The sequence below is a fragment of the Spinacia oleracea genome, chromosome 2, assembly GCF_020520425.1.
Source record: "Spinacia oleracea cultivar Varoflay chromosome 2, BTI_SOV_V1, whole genome shotgun sequence".
NCBI classification, from domain to species: domain Eukaryota; kingdom Viridiplantae; phylum Streptophyta; class Magnoliopsida; order Caryophyllales; family Amaranthaceae; genus Spinacia; species Spinacia oleracea.
Genome location: NC_079488.1, coordinates 70,807,523 through 70,830,216, shown reverse-complemented (window position 1 = coordinate 70,830,216; position 22,694 = coordinate 70,807,523). Strand labels below are relative to the sequence as shown.

The following is a 22,694-nucleotide window of genomic DNA, read 5'->3' as shown; positions in this document are numbered from 1 at the left end:
TGAACAAATGGGAACACCAAGATATTTAAAAGGTAAGCTACTTCTGGTGAAACCAGAAGTCTCAACCACTCTTTGTACTTCACTTTCCACCATGCCATGACAAAAGATGGAAGATTTCTGAATATTAGCTTTCAAACCAGAGGAATCAGAGAACAATTTGAAGGCTTGTAAGATAAGATAGATGGATGAAAATTCACCTTTACAGCACAAAATCAGGTCATCAGCAAAACACAAATGAGTGAGCTTTGTATCTTTACATCTTGGATGATACTGGAATTGAGTCAAACTACTCATTTTATGCAAAATTCTTGATAGATACTCCATGCAGATAACAAAAAGTAAGGGAGAAAGAGGATCCCATTGCCTCAAACCCCTCTGAGATTTGAAAAACCCATGCATGGAGCCATTAATCATGAGAGAAAACATTGGTGTGGTGACACACTCCATTACTAAATTCACAAAATGCTCAGGGAAGTCCAGTGCAACCATCATTTCTTTTAGGAAAGACCAATCCACTGTGTCATAAGCTTTTTGCAAATCAATCTTCATTAAGCAACTAGGTTTCACACATTTCCTTCAATAGTGTCTCACCAGGTCCTGCACCACCATAATGTTATGAACAATGTATCTGCCATGAACAAAACCCCCTTGATTCTCCAGAATAAGATCAGGAAGAATTTGCCTCAACCTACCACAAAGAACTTTAGTGATGCACTTATAGATAGTATTGCAGCAAGAGATAGGCCTAAAATCACTAACATTCTTAGGACATTTAGTTTTTGGAATCAAAGTAACAACTGTGTGGTTCACCTCTTTCAGCAGTTTGCCATTCCTCAACACATCCAAGACAGCCTCAATCACCTCACTCCCAACTACATGCCAAGCATCCTTGTAGAAAAAAGAGCCAAACCCATCTGGACCTGGTGCTTTGATACCAGGAATAGAGAAAAGAGCTGCTTTCACTTCCTCAGCAGTGTAAGGGGCATTGAGAATTGTTTTATGATGCTCCTGACAAACAGGACCAGTGTGAACCACCTGTGTGATAACAGGAGTTCTACCTTCATAAACACTCCCCAATAACATCTTGTAATAATCCAAGAAAGCTTCTGAAACATCTGCAGCCTGATCTTTCCAATTTCCTTCCATATCATGTATACTGTAAATCTGATTCTGAACTTTTTATACTTTGGTGAAACAAAGCTGTATTTTCATCACCAGCTTTAATCCAAGCCAACTTAGCCTTCTGAGCCAAAAAATCCAGATAAATCTTGTGTTTGACCTTATAATCATGAATGGCCTGTAATTCCAAATCTGCAAGAGTGTGATCTGTAGGAGCTAAATGCATAGCTTCTTGAGCAGCTATCATTGCATGATAAGCACTAAGATCAGCAACTTGAACATCTGAAAAACCAGTTTTATTTAGATCCTTAAGAACACCTTTAACCTTCTTGAGTTTACTCACCACACAGAACATTTTACTACCATTGATAGGAGTGTTCCAAGCATCAGTCACAATTGTATTGAAGCTGGGAGATGTTTTCCACATTGTAAAGTATTTAAATGGTTTTCTTCCTCCATTAACCCTGGGATACACAGTCAAAAGACTAGGAGAATGATCAAAATGGCCTTCTGGGTGAAAGCAAGCTTCTGCAGAAGGATAACAATCAAACCAAGCAGCATTGCCAAGAATTTTGTCAAGCTTTGAAAAAACTCTGTCTGCCCCTTGTTGTTTATTATTCCAAGTGTAGAGATTCACTAGAGGAAAAATCCTTATAGGTGGCTCATCAAAGGTTGCCCTTATATTACAAGTGCAACTTTTGATGGTTAAAAAAAAATAAAAATAAAAACCTCTTCCCTTCATTTTGGAAAAGCGCATCCTAAAAAAATTTTCACCCCTCCTCCCAGCTGCTCCCTCTTGTCTCCCTCACATCACTCGATCTTCTGCTTCTCACTGCTTCTTCCCCACCACCATCCACCCCAAAGCACCCCATGTTGTGGATGCCATTCCAAGCACCCCGCCTCTCCTGCGCGTTTCTCCCCCTGCTTCTCACTGTCAACTCGCCTACTTCCGTAAGCCGCCACCACACAACCGCCGCCTCTCCTCTCCTAGGAAAAGACTCGCGCGCACCACCACTTTCGCCGGCTCGCCTACCGCTGGACAACGCTAGGTTATTTCTGAATTTTTTTAATTATCACCAATTTTGTTAATTTTGTGATTAAACGCTCTTAGGTTTGATTTTTATCATTACGGCCAATTACATAATTTCTACATGCTTCTTTGCTTAAATTCTTGTTTAATTCAACCACCTGAAAATTGGATTGTTTTTAATTGATATGAATTACTTGAAAATTGGGTTGCTTAATTTCTTGTTCAATTAGACGCCAATTAGAAGGGTGGTACTAAAGGTTCGAATTTGTTCTTAATCTTCAATTAATAGGTTTTTTGTGGGTTTTGAATTAAATGGATAATTTAGGGGTTAATCTTGGTGAAATTTTCCGATTTTGTTGAATTTTAATAGGTGTTATTCGGAATTGCTGCAACGGAAACTTTGAATAGTTGTATTGCTGAGTTTGTAGTCAAGGCTGTTGATACTGAGCTGTTGGAGATTCTTCTCCATCTTCCTTTGTTGTCTGAAGGTATATTAATCAATTTGTTCATTGTTGTTGTTAATCATGCTGGGGTTGGTTAAATGTTTGTGTTGGTTTGTTTTCTTGTTCTGTGAATTGTGTTTAGGGAAGTGGACAAGTAGGGTTTCTAAAACAACATGGGGTGGGATTTTTGCTGATTTTGTGTTGCAGTCTCAGGGTTTTCGGTATTCTTTTTTAATTGGTTTATGGTGTGCAGTAGTTCAAGATCTTTGTGAGGCATTTTAGAGTCGAATATTGACCTATGGTAGCTATAATGAAGGGGAGTTGGCTGTTATATTGCTCGAATTTATTTGTTTTAGGAGGTTGAATTTGGTTGCTGCAATGAGGATTAGTTATGTTTGAACTTGAACTCCGTCTTTTTCCTTCATATGTGTACGAAAGAATAGCCATTGGAGTGTTTTTCTTGCTAACCAGGAGCGAGAGTAAATAGATTGTAAAATATACGATGAGATTGTAAAATATAGCACATCTTCTGTATTTTGGTATATAATAGCGTACAACGCAATTACTATAAGAAAAAAGTAGCATTGGTCTCATATTAGATCATAGTTCTATATACCTTACCGAGAAACTTAAGTCTAACCTCTTAGTGTGGCCTTTTATCTCAGGCATGATGGATGATAGACTGATAATAGTTATATTTGTTCTGTCTTTACACCACATTTACTACTGTTTCTGTAGTTCTGTGTAGAAGTACTAGGTGGTGAGTTTTGCACTTATACCATTACCTGTCAAATTTATTGCCAGGTGATATAACTGATTGACAAGGCAGGAGATGGTACTGAAATTGTTATCTGCCTAATGTTGAGGGTGGAATTTAACAGTCAGAACTTAATACAACTCTTAATTCTGTAAAATTCTTGCCCATTTCCCAAGACCAAACTAGATTAAGTGTAAGCAGGTAGAGCCAAACATATTATGATTCCATCAGGCTTGTTTTTACAGGGAGGGAGTAAGAGGAGAGGCACAGATGATTAGTCTGCTAAAAAAATCACAAGCCTTTGGGTTGCTTAGTAGTATATATGCTTCTAGTATTATATATATCATTAAAGAATATAAATCGGTCTGAGCCCCAGCTTCGCTTGCATTATGTTATCCAAATAAACATGATATATAAAACCAGTTCGGTTCATTTCTGTTAAAAAATGCATCCAATTTTATAAAACAAGGGTCTCAGGCTTCCAGACTGCAAGTATACCAAGTTATCAAACCCTGTCTTACTCCTCAATCAAAATAACGGGAAAGATTGCCTTCGGTTCCTCTTATAAAATTCAGGGGTTTACTCGGTGAGAAGTTATGGCGCCACAAAAAGATTGCCAACGTCTTGGTGCTTTTAATTTTCTCAGGTAAAAGAAAGAGCCCATAACTGACAAGTAATTTGACATGCAACGCAGTCATGTATATGTGTTATCATTACTAGTCTGATATGTCTTAATTTCCATAATTCTCTTGTGGGAGGGATAAAAGGAATGATTTAGCTCCAAACCATGGAATTTTATCCTTTTGGTATTGATGTATTTCGATCTCATCCGAAAATTAATCACATTGCTCGTTTTTTGGAGCTTCCACCTGCACTTTCTTCTGGAAAAATATCCTCATATCCTTGTTGTTAATATACCGGTGCCCCTACCATTAGATAATATCTCACCTAAGAGCTAAGTCTGACATTAACTAGTTTTCATGGGGAAGTTGCTTAGCTTTTTCTTCGTTCTTTTTGTCCAGATGCCACTATATCTCGCCTCAGTTTTCAACCGAGAACATGATGGAGAATGAGTGAACATTGTTCTCCATTTTAGGCTCTTGGAAAGCTTTTCGAAGGATTTACCTCGTAATGTTCAAGAAAATGTCAGGGTAAGAAGCATCCACTATTAACTTTATTATATGTTGTTTTACTTTAAGTTTTCTACTTTGTAGTTCAATAGCCCAGATATGTGGCAAAAGTTCAAGTAGTTTCAACTGAAAGATTTCATATAATAATATCTAAGACCTGAAGGCTTATTCATATTTAAAATGTATGATTCGCTTTCTTAATCGGAGATTGATAGAGGACGAGACAGAGAAAGTCAAGAGTTATTCTGCAGACATAACAACACCCTTTAGAGAACTGTTAATGCCCTTGCAACATATGTGATTCTGATTTTTCCTCTCATTAAATGTCTGACAGGAAGAACTGTTAATGAGAGTTCACCAAAAGAATTTGGTTTCTCTTATTGGATATTGCGATGAAGGAGAGAGCACTGCACTTATCTACGAATACATGCCTAACGGTAACCCGCAAGACCATTTATCAGGTACTGCTGATATACTGCTGCTGTTGTTGCTCTGCTACTGCTTCTGTACTGCTTCTGCTATACTGTTGTTGTTGTGGGTCTGCTCTTCTCTGTATTGCTCTTTTCTTCTCTTCTGTTCTGCTTTTCCCGACTTTATACTACTCTGCTAATGCTTCTACACTGCTCTTTACTGCTGCTGTAGTTGCTGCTGCAGTTGGCTCTATACTTCTGCTGTTGTAGCTGCAGCAGTGGGCTGTATACTGCTACTGTTATTGCTGCTGCACAGAAGATCAGTAGATCAGTAGAGCAGTCATCAGCCATAACATGATAAAAGTATAGCTTAAGGTCTCATATAATACAACCAGCACTAAATCATGATGTAAGAACACCTAAACTAATCCTAAATCATTAAAAAGAAACTCATTATTGTTGTGAATTGTGTAGATAGTGTTTAAAATACTTAGTATTAGGTTTCCAATCATCATTCTCATCTACTTTGGTCAATTTATGCACATTTAAGGCTCGTTTGATCGTTATATGTCATATTTTGACTAAATTAGCCGTTTTCGCTCCCAACTCTCAAATAATGAACCAAATAGGAATACTAAACCTTTTGAATGTTTAATACACTTAGTATTAGGTTTCCAATCCTCATTCTCATCTATTTTGGTCAATGTATGCACATTTGAGGCTCGTTGGATCGTTATGTGTCATAGTTTGACTAAAATAGTTGTTTTCGCTCCCAACTCTCAACTAATGAACCAAAATAGGAATTCTTAACCCTTTACTTGTTTAAAATACTTATTATTATGTTGCCACTCTTCATTCTCATCTACTTAGGTCAATTTACGCACATTTAAGGCTCGTCCGATCCTTACATGTCATATTTTGACTAAAATAGCCGTTTTCGCTCCCAAATATCAACCAGTGAACCAAAATAGGAATTCTTAACCCTTTTTACCAAGCATATGAAACATAAAAACTATTTAGAAAGTGTCCTTAGGTTCATTTGTTGATATTTGGTATCGAAAATGCCATTTTTGGCCAAATATGACCTATATCGAGCCAAATGAGCCTTAAATGTGCATAATGAACTTGAAATGAATCTTAGTAACCTCTAACTAAACATATGAAACATAAAAAAGATTTAGAAAGTGTCCTTAGGTTCATTTGTTGATATTTGAGATCGAAAATGCCATTTTTAGCCATAAATGACCTATATCGACCCAAATGAACCATAGGAGTGCATAAAGAACTTAAAATGAGTTTCATAATAATATAATTAATCATATGAATCATAAAAAAAATTTAGAATGTGGAAATAGGTTCGTTTGTTGGTAGTTGGGATCGAAAATGTCATTTTTAGCCATAAATGACCTATATCGACCCAAATGACCCATAGGCGTGCATAACGAACTTGAAATGAGTCTTATAATCATATAACTAATCACATGAATCATGAAAAACGTTTAGAATATGGAAATAGGTTCGTTTATTGGTAGTTGGGATCGAAAATGCCATTTTTGGCCATAAATGGCCCATATCGACCCAAATGAACCATAGGCGTGCATAACGAACTTGAAATAAGTTTTCTAATCATATAAATAATCATATGAATCACTAAAAAGGTTTAGAATGTGGAAATAGGTTCGTTTGTTGGTAGTTGGGATCGAAAATGCCATTTTTTGCCAAAAATGACCTATATCGACCCAAATGACCCACATGCGTGTATAACGAACTTGAAATGAGTTTCATAAACATATAACTAATCATATGAATCATGAAAAAGATTTAGAAAGTGTCCTTAGGTTTATTTGTTGGTAGTTGGGATGGAAAATGCCATTTTTGGCCATAAATGACCTATATCAACCCAAATGACCAATAGGCGTGCATAACGAACTTGAAATGAGTCATATAATCATATAACTAATCATATGAATCATGAAAACGTTTAGAATATGGAAATAGGTTCGTTTGTTGGTATTTCGGATCGAAAATGCCATTTTTGGCCATAAATGACCTATATCGACCCAAATGACCCTTTGGCGTGCATAACGAACTTGAAATGAGTCTTATAATCATATAACTAATCATATAAATCATGAAAAAGGTTTAGAATGTGGATATAAGTTCGTTTGTTGGTAGTTGGGATCGAAAATGCCATTTTTGGCCATAAATGACCTATATCGACCCAACTAACCCTTAGGCGTGCATAACGAACTTGAAATGAGTCTTATAAACATATGACTAATCATATGAATCATGAAAAATGGTTAGAATGTGGAAAGAGGTTCGTTTGTTGGTAGTTGGGATCGTAAATTTCATTTTTGACCATAAATGACCTATAACGACCCAAATGACTCATAGGCGTGCATAACGAACTTAAAATGAGTCTTATAAACATATAAATAATCATTTGAATCATGAAAAAGGTTTAGAATGTGGATATAGGTTCGTTTGTTAGTAGTTGGGATCGAAAATGCCATTTTTGGCCATATATGACCTATATCGACCCAAATGACCCTTAGGCTTGCATAACGAACTTGAAATGACTTTCATAAACATATAGCTAATCATATGAATCATGAAAAAGGGTTAGAATGTGGAAATAGGATGGTTTGTTGGTAGTTGGTATCGAAAATGACATTTTTGGCCATAAATGGCCTTTATCGACCCAAATGACCGTTAGCCTTGCATAACGAACTTGAAATGAGTTTCATAAACATATTACTAATCATATGAATCATGAAAAAGGGTTAGAATGTGGAAATAGGTTCGTTTGTTGGTAGTTGGGATCGAAAATGCCATTTTTGGCCATAAATGACCTATATCGACCCAAATGACCCATAAGCGTGCATAACGAATTTGAAATGAGTCTTATAAACATATAACTAATCATATGAATCATAAAAAACGTTTAGAATATGGAATTAGGTTCGTTTGTTGGTAGTTGAGATCGAAAATGCCATTTTTGGCCAACTATGATCTATATCGAGCTAAGTGAGCCTTAGATGTGCATAAAGAACTTACACTCAGAAAGTTGTTTTCGCGACCAATATAATTTCTGTTTTCGCATATGAAACTTAATTTAATTTATTGGTTTGCATGTACGTTGTTCTTTTAAAGGTTTTCACAACTCCAAGGGAAGGGCCCTTTACCAAAGAGGAGTTGGATGAAGTTCGAGATAAGTGGGCTACTTACTTTAACGATTGTGAACTACCCTCAATGTAATAAATAGAGCAGGCTTGTAGTTATCCGTGACTCTTGCATTATTTTGTTATTTTTCGATTTAATTAATTACATTTGAATTATTTTGGTAATATTATTGGAAATTTGAAATTTATATCATTTTTGAGGAATGTCAAGATGATGTTTGGTGAAACAGTATTTTATAAATTATAATGCAGAATTTTATATTGCAAAATATCAGGAATTATATTGCAGATTTTTTTTAAAAAAAAAAAAACTCAAAAGTTGCCCTTGTTTGCAACAAGAGCAACTTATGTGAATCTTATAAGTTGCCCTTGTTTCAAACAAGAGCAACTTATGCGAAGCTTATAAGTTGCCCTTGTATGCAACAAGGGTAACTTATAAGTTTCACATAAGTTGCTCTTGTTGCAAAGAAGGGCAACTTATAAGATTATATGTTGCCCTTGTTAAGGGCAACTTTTGATAATTTCACAAAAGTGACCCCCCCATATGTTGCCCTTACAATTGGCAACTTATAAGCCTATTTTAAGGGCAACTTATGATGTTTTTTCCTCTAGTGATTCCCCACACATTTAACATCCTCCATTCCACATCCATGCATACAGTTATTGATATCAACAATTTCCATATGCCTAACAGGAGCACCAATTCTTTCATTTACTGACATGACACAGTTAAAATCCCCACAGATAATCCAGGGACTCTGAACATTCAATGTGACTAAATCTCTCCATAAAACTTGCCTTAAACTATTCTCATTAAAAGCATTGAAAAATGTGCAGTAGAAGCTAGGCATACCACTTACAGGGGTGATATGACAATGCATGAACTGACTTGATGCTGCTACAATATTCACTGTAAAACACCCAGGCTTCCAAGCTACAATGATTCTACCACCAACATGATAGCTAGAATTACTAGTGAAACACCAATTAACAAACATTTTTTGGTAAAGCTTACCTAGATTAGGCATCCCCTATGATTTAAGGGATACCCCAAAAATACACATGGTGTGGACCTTGCTTGCAACTGATTAATGGTTGCGGACGGGAAGAGAGGATAGCATAGACACCCAAAAACCCGAAGATGAGAATAGGATGGGGTACGGTGATATAAAACTTGAGTCGGTGACTTATTCCCAAGGATTTTTGAAGGTAGAACATTATGAAGATAAGTGGCCATTTGAAGGGCGTGATGCCAAAAAGACGGGGGCATGGAAGAGTGTGCTAGTTTGGTGCGTACTATGTTATTAATGGTTTTAATTTTTCTTTCCGCCTTTCCATTTTGAGGGGAGGTATGTGGGCATGAAAAACGGAAATTCAAACCATTAGTGTTGCAAAAAGAGTGAAACAACCCATTATCAAACTCTCGCCCATTATCACATTGAATGTTTTTAATGTCACGTTCGAATTGAGTTCTAATAAAAGCCTTAAAGGACAAGAATGTAGAATAGACTTGTGACTTTTTGGCTATTGGAAAAGTCCACAGAAAATTGCTATAATCATCAAGGAAGAAAACATAATAATGATGCCCACTAGAACTCAAAACAGGAGATGCCCATAGATCACTGTAAATAATATCAAACGGCATACTAGTAAAAGACAGTGAATCATTAAAAGGCAGTTTAATGTGCTTCCCCAAAGGACAAGAGGGACAAAACGAGAGTTTGGACTTATTACATTCAATCAAAGCAATACTACGAAGAGAATTAAAAATAGCATTGCCCGGATGCCCGAGTCAGGAATGCCAAAAGGTAGGTGAGGCAGCAATGAAGGTGGAGGGTGGTGTGGTCCGTTTTGTGGCAATGATAGGGTACAATTCCCCGGTGCTCTCACATCTCATTATGCGGCTCCCCGTCTGTAAATCCTTCACAGAAAACCCAAAAGGATCAAACTCAACATAAACATTATTATCATTAGTGAATTTTCGTACGTAAATAAGATTTTTGATGAGTTTGGGAGCATGTAAGACATTTTTGAGTTGTAACGGGGGATTGGGTGGGGTTAGGGATGTATGACCATAGCCACAAATTGGAATACTGCTACCATTACCAATAACAATTCCATTATTTTTTCTCAAACTAAAATAAGACGTGAGAGTACCTGTATTGGCAGTCATGTGGGAAGTCGCTCCAGTGTCCATGTACCAATTCTCATCTGGTTGATGCAAGGATAGAGTATGCATGGCGGCTTCTACGTCCGTTGGGGCGTACTGTTAGGTTATGATACATATGACAATTCATAAATCATGCGGAGAAACCATTTAGCCAGGAATACATATTATTTACACATAATCATTTAGCATAGTTTAGATGCATACTCTTTGTTGCGTGCCTTCCCTAGCTGCGCCCGAACCGAACAAGAACAAGTCTTTAGGACTCCAAGTGTCGTCCCTCCGTAGATAGTCCACAACACGTCCGGATCCGCCTTAAGATTGACCAACTAGAATCGCCCTTAAGGTACTAATAATTTTCGGCACTTTTAGGCAAGGTATGTGACTGAATTTTTCTCTCAAAAACTCACTTTGAATACTTGAATAATCTGTGTAAATATGTGACCCTAGGCACCTATTTATAGAGTTATGGAAAAGGTTTTGGAATCCTATTAGGATACTAATTTATTTAATTATAATCCTACTAGGACTCTAATTAAATAATCATTATCTAATAGTTTTAGGATTTAATCATATTTCGAATCCCGATTGCTTTAGGATTCCCGCACAAGCATTGCATGAGCACCGTACACCCGCGCAAGCCTTGCGGCCCACGCTAGGCGCACAGCGCTCGGCCCACTGCTGCGCTCTCGCGCGCGCGCCCCAGGCCTTGGCTGGGCCTGGCCTTGCGCTGGGCCTGGTCGAGGCTTGGCATGCGATGGTGCGTGTTGGCTCGCTGGGCGATGGCCTGGCTTCGTGCTGGGCCTTCGTCTAACGGGCCTCGTCCGATGCTAATTCGTACGATACGCTTCCGATTAAATTCCCGATTCCGGAATTCATTTCCGATACGAACAATATTTAATATTTCAGATTCCAGAATCAATTTCCGTTTCGAACAAATATTTAATATTTCCGTTTCCGGAATTATTTTCCGATTCCGATAATATTTCCTATTCTGACAATATTTCCGTTTCCGGCAATATTTCCGATTCCGGCAATATTTCCATTTCCGATAATATTTTCCGATACGTACCATGTTTCCGTTTCCGGCAACATCTACGACTTGGATAATATTTATATTTCCGATACGATCCATATTTCCGTTTCCGGCATTATCATCGTTTCCGGAGTATTCATTTCTTGCCTGTGACGATCTCAGCTCCCATTGAAACCAAGATCCGTCGATTCCGAATATCCATAGATGGAGTATTTAATGCCATTAAATACTTGATCCGTTTACGTACTATTTGTGTGACCCTACGGGTTCAGTCAAGAGTAAGCTGTGGATTAATATCATTAATTCCACTTGAACTGAAGCGGCCTCTAGCTAGGCATTCAGCTCACTTGATCTCACTGAATTATTAACTTGTTAATTAATACTGAACCGCATATATTAGACTTATCATTGAATGCATACTTGGACCAAGGGCATTATTTCCTTCAGTCTCCCACTTGTCCTTAGGGACAAGTGTGCATTTCCTAATTCCTTTGTCGCTCGATGCTTGCTCTTGAACATAAGGTAAGAGTTGTCATCCTTATTATGTTCAGAGGTGTTTCTCGGTTTCAGAGTTCAACTGATCAAATAAACAGATAATCATAGCCCATGATTCATCCGAGCACGACCATGCATTTCACAGTTTCTAGCTCTCCGAGTGGCCTTGTACAATTTTTAAGCATCTCATCCCGATTTATGGGAGGACAATCCCAATCTTGCGATCTTGAGATTAGACTTCGTTTGATAGGTGATTACCTGAGCGTTGCCTTTATAGCCTCCTTTTACGGTGCGACGGTTGGTCAACGTCAAAGCAACCAGTTCTCAAACAAGTAATCTCAAATCACTCAGGTATTGAGGATTTAGTGTCTAATAATTTTAATGAAATTTACTTATGACAGATTTTCATCTCTTACAGTAAAGTTTCATAGGTCTTGTCCGATACTAGTCTTCACAAAGTATCTATGCAAATGATTATGACATTGCCATGTCCACATAGTTCAAGAAACAGAACTACTAGTCATCTTGCATTCTAACCGTCTAACGTTTTCTATGCGTCCAATTTTATAGAAAACTCCGACTAGGGACCATTTTCAACCTTTGACATTCAAGTTCACTTGATAGACATTTCTTAGTCACAGGACTGGTCCTGACAGTCTATCTTGAATATATCGTCAAATTGAAGGGACTCATCATTTAATAAACCACAAATTAAATGGAAAAATGAATTCTCTTCATTTATTGTGAATGATTAACCAATAATGTTTTACAAAGATTTAAACTCTAAAACTTTAAAACATTAAACAGAGACATCAAAGCCATTCTCCAATATGCTTGATTCCCATAGCTGCAGTGTGCGAGTTGTGCTTCGCCTGCGGCAGAGGTTTAGTCAATGGATCTAATATGTTGTCATCAGTTCCAATTTTGCTTATCTCGACTTCTTTTCTTTCAACGAACTCTCGTAGAAGGTGAAATCTACGAAGTACATGCTTGACTCTCTGGTGGTGTCTAGGCTCCTTTGCCTGTGCAATAGCTCCGTTATTATCACAATACAGGGCTATTGGTCCTTTAATGGAGGGGACTACACCAAGTTCACCTATGAACTTCCTTAGCCATATAGCTTCCTTTGCTGCTTCATGTGCAGCAATGTACTCCGCTTCAGTTGTAGAATCCGCAATGGTGCTTTGCTTAGCACTTTTCCAGCTTACTGCTCCTCCGTTGAGGCAGAAGACAAACCCAGACTGTGATCTGAAATCATCTTTGTCGGTTTGGAAACTTGCGTCCGTATAGCCTTTAATAATTAATTCATCATCTCCACCATAGACCAGGAAGTCATCTTTGTGCCTTTTCAGGTACTTCAGAATATTCTTGGCAGCAGTCCAATGCGCCTCTCCTGGGTCTGACTGGTATCTGCTCGTAGCACTGAGTGCGTACGCAACATCCGGGCGTGTACATATCATAGCATACATTATTGAACCAATCAATGATGCATATGGAATCCCATTCATTCGTCTACGCTCATCAAGTGTTTTTGGGCACTGATTCTTGCTTAGAGTCATTCCATGAGACATGGGTAGGTAGCCTCGCTTGGAGTCCGCCATCTTGAACCTATCAAGCACCTTATTGATATAAGTGCTTTGACTAAGTCCAATCATCTTTTTAGATCTATCTCTGTAAATCTTGATGCCCAATATGTATTGTGCTTCTCCTAGATCTTTCATCGAAAAACATTTCCCAAGCCAAATCTTGACAGAGTTCAACATAGGAATGTCATTTCCGATAAGTAATATGTCGTCGACATATAATACCAGGAAAGCAATTTTGCTCCCACTGACCTTCTTGTATACACAAGATTCGTCTGCGTTCTTGATGAAACCAAAGTCACTGACTGCTTCATCAAAACGTATATTCCAGCTCCTGGATGCCTGCTTTAATCCGTAGATTGACTTCTTTAGCTTGCATACCTTTTTAGCATTCTTTGGATCCTCAAAACCTTCAGGTTGTGTCATAAACACAGTTTCCGTTAAAACGCCGTTTAAGAAAGCAGTTTTGACATCCATCTGCCATATTTCGTAATCGTAATATGCAGCGATTGCTAACATTATCCGAATAGACTTTAGCATTGCAACTGGTGAAAAGGTTTCATCGTAATCCACACCGTGGACTTGCCTGTAACCTTTTGCAACCAATCTAGCTTTGAAAACTTCAAGTTTCCCATCCTTGTCCTTTCTCAGTTTGAAAACCCATTTGCTTCCAATGGCTTGGTAGCCATCTGGCAAATCGACCAAATCCCATACTTGGTTTTCAGACATGGAGTCTAATTCAGATTGCATGGCTTCTTGCCATTGCTTCGAGCTAGGGCTCGTCATAGCTTGTTTGTAAGTCGCAGGTTCATCACTTTCAAGTAATAGAACGTCATAGCTCTCGTTCGTCAAAATACCTAAGTACCTTTCCGGTTGAGATCTATATCTTTGCGATCTACGCGGGGTAATATTTCTAGATTGACCATGATTCTCACCAGATTCTTCTAAAGATCTCTGAGTTTCATCCTGAATGTCATCTTGAGCATTCTCTAGAGTTTGTTGTTCGACTCGAATTTCTTCGAGGTCTACTTTTCTCCCACTTGTCATTTTGGAAATGTGATCTTTCTCCAAAAAGACACCATCTCGAGCAACAAACACCTTGTTCTCAGATGTATTGTAGAAGTAATACCCCTTTGTTTCCTTTGGATAGCCCACAAGGATACATTTGTCAGATTTTGGATGAAGTTTGTCTGAAATTAATCGTTTGACGTATACTTCACATCCCCAAATCTTAAGAAAAGACACATTTGGAGGCTTTCCAAACCATAATTCGTATGGAGTCTTTTCGACAGCTTTACACGGAGCTCTATTTATAGTGAGTGCGGCTGTATTTAGTGCATGTCCCCAAAATTCTAATGGAAGTTTGGCCTGACCCATCATTGACCTGACCATGTCTAGCAAGGTTCTGTTCCTCCGTTCCGACACACCGTTCCATTGTGGTGTTCCTGGAGGAGTCAATTCTGATAGAATTCCACATTCTTTCAGATGGTCATCAAATTCATAGCTCAGATATTCACCGCCTCTATCAGACCGCAGTGCCTTAATCTTCTTGCCTAATTGATTCTCTACTTCACTCTGAAATTCCTTGAATTTGTCAAAGGATTCAGACTTATGCTTCATTAGGTAGACATAACCATACCTACTGAAGTCATCAGTGAAAGTGATAAAGTAGCTGAAACCACCTCTAGCATTTGTACTCATTGGTCCACATACATCTGTATGGATTAAACCCAATAGTTCATTTGCTCTTTCTCCAACTTTAGAGAAAGGTTGCTTTGTCATTTTGCCAAGTAAACATGATTCGCATTTACCATAATCCTCTAAGTCAAATGGTTCTAGAATTTCTTCCTTTTGAAGTCTTTCTAAGCGTTTCAAGTTTATATGGCCTAATCGACAATGCCACAGATAAGTGAGATCTGAATCATCCTTTTTGGCCTTTTTGGTATTTATGTTATATACTTGTTTGTCGTGATCTAATAAATAAAGTCCATTGACTAATCTAGCAGATCCATAAAACATCTCTTTAAAATAAAACGAACAACTATTGTCTTTTATTAAAAAGGAAAATCCCTTAGCATCTAAGCAAGAAACTGAAATGATGTTTTTAGTAAGACTTGGAACATGGAAACATTCTTCCAGTTCCAAAACTAGCCCGGAGGGCAACGATAAATAGTAAGTTCCTACAGCTAATGCAGCAATCCGTGCTCCATTTCCCACTCGTAGGTCGACTTCACCCTTGCTTAACTTTCTACTTCTTCTTAGTCCCTGTGGATTGGAACATAAGTGTGAGCCACAACCTGTATCTAATACCCAAGAAGTTGAATTAGCAAGTATACAGTCTATAACGAAAATACCTGAAGATGGAACGACTGTTCCGTTCTTCTGATCTTCCTTTAGCTTCAAGCAATATCTCTTCCAATGCCCCTTCTTCTTGCAGTAGAAGCATTCGGATTCAGAAGTGGGTTGATTGACCTTCCTCTTTACAGATTTGGCGCCAGTTTGCTTAGTTGGGCTGGCCTTGTTGCCACCTTTCTTAGCATTATTCTTCTTTCCAGATTTCTTGAACTTGCCCCCACGCACCATAAGCACATCCTGCTTATCACTTTTGAGCGTCTTTTCAGCGGTCTTCAGCATACCGTGAAGCTCAGTGAGCGTTTTGTCCAGACTATTCATACTGTAGTTCAGTTTGAACTGATCATACCCGCTATGAAGAGAATGGAGGATGGTGTCTATAGCCATTTTCTGGGAAAATTTCTGATCCAGCCGACTCATATTCTCAATGAGTCCAATCATTTTGAGAACATGTGGACTTACGGGCTCGCCTTTCTTAAGCTTGGTCTCAAGAATTTGCCTATGAGTCTCGAATCTTTCGACTCGAGCCAGATCTTGGAACATGTTCTTCAACTCACTGATGATTGTGAAAGCATCTGAGTTGATGAACGTTTTCTGCAGATCCGCACTCATGGTGGCGAGCATTAGACATTTCACATCCTTGTTGGCATCAATCCAACGATTGAGGGCTGCCTGAGTGACCCCGTCGCCTGCGGCTTCGGGCATCGCCTCTTCTAGGACATACTCCTTTTCTTCCTGCATAAGAACTATTTGCAAGTTCCTTTGCCAGTCAAGGAAGTTTTTCCCGTTCAACTTCTCCTTTTCGAGAATTGATCGAATGTTGAATGAATTGTTGTTTGCCATATTAAAAACTACAATTGAAAAGAATAAACAAATAAATAACTATTCACAGTTTCTCTTAATAAACTTAAATTCTAGCATACATGCATAATTCAATGTTTATTAAGCATTTTATTCAAGTTATGTGTTCCGGCAGGTGTGAATAAAATGATTCCAAGATCCTAAAATCATTGAAGAACTAAGCACAGTTTGTCGACTTAATCCTAAAACATCTTAGGTAAGCAAAAGCCTTTTGCTAATAGTCTAGAAACTATTCTTGGTTGATAGGTACGTCTAAGAACTTATTAGGTAAACCTATCGATTTTGCCACGACATAAAAGGACTCCTTACTTATATCGTTGAGTTTCACCAAAACTAACATGTACTCACAATTATTTGTGTACCTTGCCCCTTTAGGACCAATAAGTAACACCTCGCTGAGCGAAAACTATTACTAGATTGATGTAAAGGATATCCAAGCAAGTGTATATTTTGGCATGGCACCTTTTAACTCAATTTTTAAGTTTGGAACTTAAGGCTCTTACTATTTTGGTTAGATTTTAAGTGAACTAAAATCCTTAATCATGCAACATAATCAAGCTTTTGATCTCATGCATTTTAAGACATATTTAAAGCAATAAATAACTTAAAACATGCATAAGATAAATGTGATCTAGTATGGCCCGACTTCATCTTGAAGCTTTAACTTCAAAGTCCGTCTTGAAAATCTCCGTGGGAGGCACCATTTTCTTCAAATAGAATAAGCTATAATTAAAACTAATTACAACTATTTGATGGTACGCAGACCATATTTGAATTGAAAAACGACTTTGGTACTTTAGACCAATTACATTCAAATTAATGGTACGCAGACCATATTTTCTATCCTATTTGGGCCATACTAGTCACTTCATAACCTGCAAAACAGTACATATACAATATATACCATTCACCCATTCATTATCATGAATGGCCCACATAGCTGGTTAGTAAAACACATTATGCATCACGTAAACATTTGCAGCAATTAATCAAGGGCACCAATAATCTACCAATTATTCAGTCCTTATTAATTCTAATCAAGTTGTTTTAACCTTAAGGATTTGTAGACCTAATCAAGAGTTTATGACTAAAAGGGCTCCCACTTAAACCAATAAATTCATATGCTTTACTAATTTTAAACATAAAAATGTATTTCTAGTCTAACCGGAAACATACAAATTTAATTAAAATTTAAAGCTCATATAAATTTATAATTGAATCCAAAAAGTTTAATTTAATTTCAGTCGTATTTAAATTAATTCATGATTTTAATTTTAGTAAAATAATTAGAATAAATAAAATTTATTATAATTACAATATTCAAAATTAAAATCCAAGAAAAATAATTTAAATTATTAATTTTAAAATTAATTAAAATTACGTAAACTGAAAATTTCAAATTAAAATTTCAAAACGATATAATCGCAACGCAAACACCTCACGCATCACACGCCCATGGGCCACACGCACACAGCCATCGCTAGCCATGTGCGCGCAGCCCATGCGCTGCGTCGCATAGCTGCTGCTTCTACCCTTCGCAAGCCATCGCGCGAGCTGGTGCTCGCTGCGCGCGCGCCAGCGCTCGATGCACGCGAGCATGTGCTCGCTGCGCGCGCGCCAGCGCTCGATGCACGCGAGCCATCGCTCGCTGCGTTCGCTCGCTAGCGCTCGCTGCACGCGGGCCAGAGCTCGCTTCGTGCACTCGCCAGCGCATGCTGTGCGCGCTCGCTAGCGCTCGCTTGGTGCGAGCCAGCGCTCGCTGCGCGCGGCATCGACGCTGGGCGCAGCACTCGTGGCACGCGAGCTTGCGCTCGCTGCGCGCGAGGCTGCGCGCGCTTGCGCGAGGCAGTGCGCGTTGTGGCGCAGCTCGCTTGCTGCCCACACGCGACTGCCGTGCCTTGCCTTCGCCCATGCCCATTCGTCCATTGCTCATAGCCCACGACACAAGGCAGGGCTGCTGCCTTGTGCTCGTGCACCATGCCCTTGCTCATTGCATTCGTGCCGCATGGGCGACGAGCTCCCTTGCTCGTCGTCACATGCCCGCACTATACAACACCCCTTAAGGGTAACACGTAGCGTCCATTGCTTTGTGCGTGCAAGTTATATGAACGAATCGCATAAAATTTATAAAATTTATATTTAAAATTAATGAAAAATTAATAAATAATATTAATTTCATAATTTTAGGGCGAAAAATCGAAAATTTATTATTCAATTGATTTCCGATTAACATGGATTCAAGTCTAGGTCATAAAAATTTAAAATTTAACATAAATTTACAATTTTTATGGTGGTTTTTAATCATCGGTATCTAATTAAATTATAATTAATTATGAAAATCAAATTAATTCTAAATTATTCTAATTTTCAACAAATTAATCATAATTACAAATTAGATTGCATAATTAACAAGGCTAGGCATTCAAACTTGTTAAACATATACAGTAGGTCAATCAAAAATTCAAGATTTATCAACAAGAATCGCAAATATTTAATTTAAAATCTTAAATTCACGAAATTTTGCATTCGAAAAACTAAAACCTTCGAAAAGTCATAGTTAGGCTTCGAATTTGAGAATTCTGGGTTCGGCCGAAAAAGACTTTTTTTGTCAAAATTTTAGAATGCCTTTTACATGCGGAATTGACACAAAAATCACTCGATTTGGATGAGTAACGAAGAAACTGCCGAAAAACTACGTACGTATAATTAAATAAACGCAATTTGCAATTAATTAACAATTACGAAAATTAATCACCCCTTTTAATTCTTGCAAATTTGTAATATTTAACCATGTTCATGCAATTTAGATTATGAAAATAATAAGAGGCTTCTGATACCACTGTTAGGTTATGATACATATGACAATTCATAAATCATGCGGAAAAACCATTTAGCCAAGAATACATATTATTTACACATAATCATTTAGCATAGTTTAGATGCATACTCTTTGTTGCGTGCCTTCCCTAGCTGCGCCCGAACCGAACAAGAACAAGTCTTTAGGACTCCAAGTGTCGTCCCTCCGTAGATAGTCCACAGCACGTCCGGATCCGCCTTAAGATTGACCAACTAGAATCGCCCTTAAGGTACTAATAATTTTCGGCACTTTTAGGCAAGGTATGTGACTGAATTTTTCTCTCAAAAACTCACTTTGAATACTTGAATAATCTGTGTAAATATGTGACCCTAGGCACCTATTTATAGAGTTATGGAAAAGGTTTTGGAATCCTATTAGGATACTAATTTATTTAATTATAATCCCAGTAGGACTCTAATTAAATAATCATTATCTAATAGTTTTAGGATTTAATCATATTTCGAATCCCGATTGCTTTAGGATTCCCGCACAAGCATTGCATGAGCACCGTACACCCGCGCAAGCCTTGCGGCCCACGCTAGGCGCACAGCGCTCGGCCCACTGCTGCGCTCTCGCGCGCGCGCCCCAGGCCTTGGCTGGGCCTGGCCTTGCGATGGGCCTGGTCGAGGCTTGGCATGCGATGGTGCGTGTTGGCTCGCTGGGCGATGGCCTGGCTTCGTGCTGGGCCTTCGTCTAGCGGGCCTCGTCCGATGCTAATTCGTACGATACGCTTCCGATTAAATTCCCGATTCCGGAATTCATTTCCGATACGAACAATATTTAATATTTTCGATTCCGGAATCAATTTCCGTTTCGAACAAATATTTAATATTTCCGTTTCCGAAATTATTTTCCGATTCCGATAATATTTCCGATTCTGACAATATTTCCGTTTCCGGCAATATTTCCGATTCCGGCAATATTTCCATTTCCGATAATATTTTCCGATACGTACCATGTTTCTGTTTCCGGCAACATCTACGACTTGGATAATATTTATATTTCCGATACGATCCATATTTCCGTTTTCGGCAATATCATCGTTTCCGGAGTATTCATTTCTTGCCTGTGACGATCTCAGCTCCCACTGAAACCAAGATCCGTCGATTCCGAATATCCATAGATGGAGTATTTAATGCCATTAAATACTTGATCCGTTTACGTACTATTTGTGTGACCCTACGGGTTCAGTCAAGAGTAAGCTGTGGATTAATATCATTAATTCCACTTGAACTGAAGCGGCCTCTAGCTAGGCATTCAGCTCACTTGATCTCACTGAATTATTAACTTGTTAATTAATACTGAACCGCATATATTAGGCTTATCATTGAATGCATACTTGGACCAAGGGCATTATTTCCTTCACGTACTGCATGGAGTAAGCTTGGTGAGGGGGACGTGGGCCTGCCCCAAGAATGCCATTGTGTTGGGCCTTGGCATTGGTGCACGCTGTTGCTGCCAGGGGCAGTTGGGTACGGACATGGTGGTAGGGTCCAGGGCTTCTGCGGCCAGGCTGGCCAGTAATACGCCCCTGCTGGTGGCTGGCTCACCGCCGGCTGGTGGCTGGGCTGGCCGCCGCCTCCGCGGCCGTGTTTCCCACCACGGTTGTTGTTGTTGTTCTTTCCCTTATTTTTATTGTAGTTCCTGCCACCACGGTTATTATCACGATTGTGATAATTATTTTTAACAGCATTATTACCTCCTGGGTTGTGCGGCGGCGGTGGTGGTGGTGCATCTTCATCAGCCATGAGAGCGGCAGGGCCCGATTCACGTGCTCTTTCTTTTGCGGCGGCCTCTTCTAGCTTGAGGCGAGAGCACACATCTGAAAAAGACGGCAGCACGTCCTTTTGTTGGATGGTGGTGACAAAGTGCGAATATGATTCCGGTAGCCCTGCTAGTAGGCGGATAACCAAGCGTTGGTCAGTCACCGGTGACCCCACGTTGGCTAGTTGATCGGCTAGAGATTTTAGCCGATTATAATAAGCCATAACCGAAGAGAACTCATACATCTTTGTGGTGGTGAACTCGGTTTCTAGGTACGCAACCCTAGTGTGTTTGTTGTCTTGGAAAATCTGTGCCACCCGTTTCCAAGCCTTCTCCGCCACGTCGTCTACCACGAGAACAGAGGTGAGAATGTCGTGAGAGGCGGTGGCATATATCCATTGGAGAACCACCGCGTCGAGTCATTTTCAAAGGGGTAAATTAGCAGCCTTAGCCGCGTTATAGGCTGCGATTTCAGAGTTTTCAGTAGGGGGAATAATATGCTCAAGTACGGAGTGTACTCAGGCTTGCACCTTGAAGAGTGTCGCCCATTCATGATATTGACCGGTTTCCATGTCAAGAGTGATAGGGATGAGGGATTTCACGTTAGTGACAGTGAGGGCAGAATGGAAGGATTTTTCAGCCATTGAAGAGGGGAGGAAGGGGGCGACGGCTAGGTTAAAGAGAGGAAGGTAGGCCTGATACCATGTAGTAATGTTAATTTCCGTGAGATTGTATTGATTATCAATCCTCAATATATACAAAGATATGCTAGACTTTAAGAAGTCAGTATACTAATCTAATGCTAGACTTTAGGAATCAGTTGCTATACATAAGGAAATAATATCAATTAATATCAATTACAATATTAATCTAAATAAGCAAAGATTCTGAAAGATTGCTTCAGATTGCTTCCTAATATATACGGTAGTCTAATAGTAACGGATTTTTTTAGCGCCCGTTAAAAAAACTCAAGCATTTGTAACTACCCCTTCTTTTATCCGTTATAAGAGGTCAGCATTTGTAATGGACATCTAATTGCCCATTACAATTAGGTCTTTATTTGTAACGGACAATTGAAATGTCCGTTATAACATAATCATTTTCAGTTTTAATTGGAATAAGTTTTCAAAATTTTCAATTTTAAATATGATTAGCTATTTTAAGAAAGAAGATCTAGGAAATTTAAGAAAATATTTTATTTCAATCTGGTTCACTACAAGAAATCGCTTGATTACCAACTAAATTTACCGACCGCCATAAAAGTAGTTGGTAAAACATAATTTACCGACCGATTTAGAAGCAGTCGTTAATTTACCGACCGATTTAGAAGCAGTCGTTATTTTTCAAATTTACCGACCGCTTCTAAAGCAGTCGATAAATTAACGTCTGCTCTCCCATGTGTTACGACTAAATAGCAGTCGATAAAAACCCGACTATTTCCGAATTAAATTTAAAATTTTACCAACCGCCTATTTGAATAATTTATCGACTGTGTTTTAGTTGGT

General features: G+C 38.7%; 1 long non-coding RNA gene across 1 annotated transcript; it reads left to right on the top strand.

Moving 5' to 3' along the window:
- Window positions 1–1,857: 1,857 nt before the first annotated feature.
- LOC110779492 (uncharacterized) lies at window positions 1,858–8,262 on the top strand. The gene is made up of 5 exons (XR_008927939.1): window positions 1,858–2,168; window positions 2,520–2,637; window positions 4,372–4,500; window positions 4,814–4,940; window positions 8,046–8,262. It is a non-coding gene; the product is annotated as an uncharacterized lncRNA (long non-coding RNA).
- The last annotated feature ends 14,432 nt before the right edge of the window (window positions 8,263–22,694 follow it).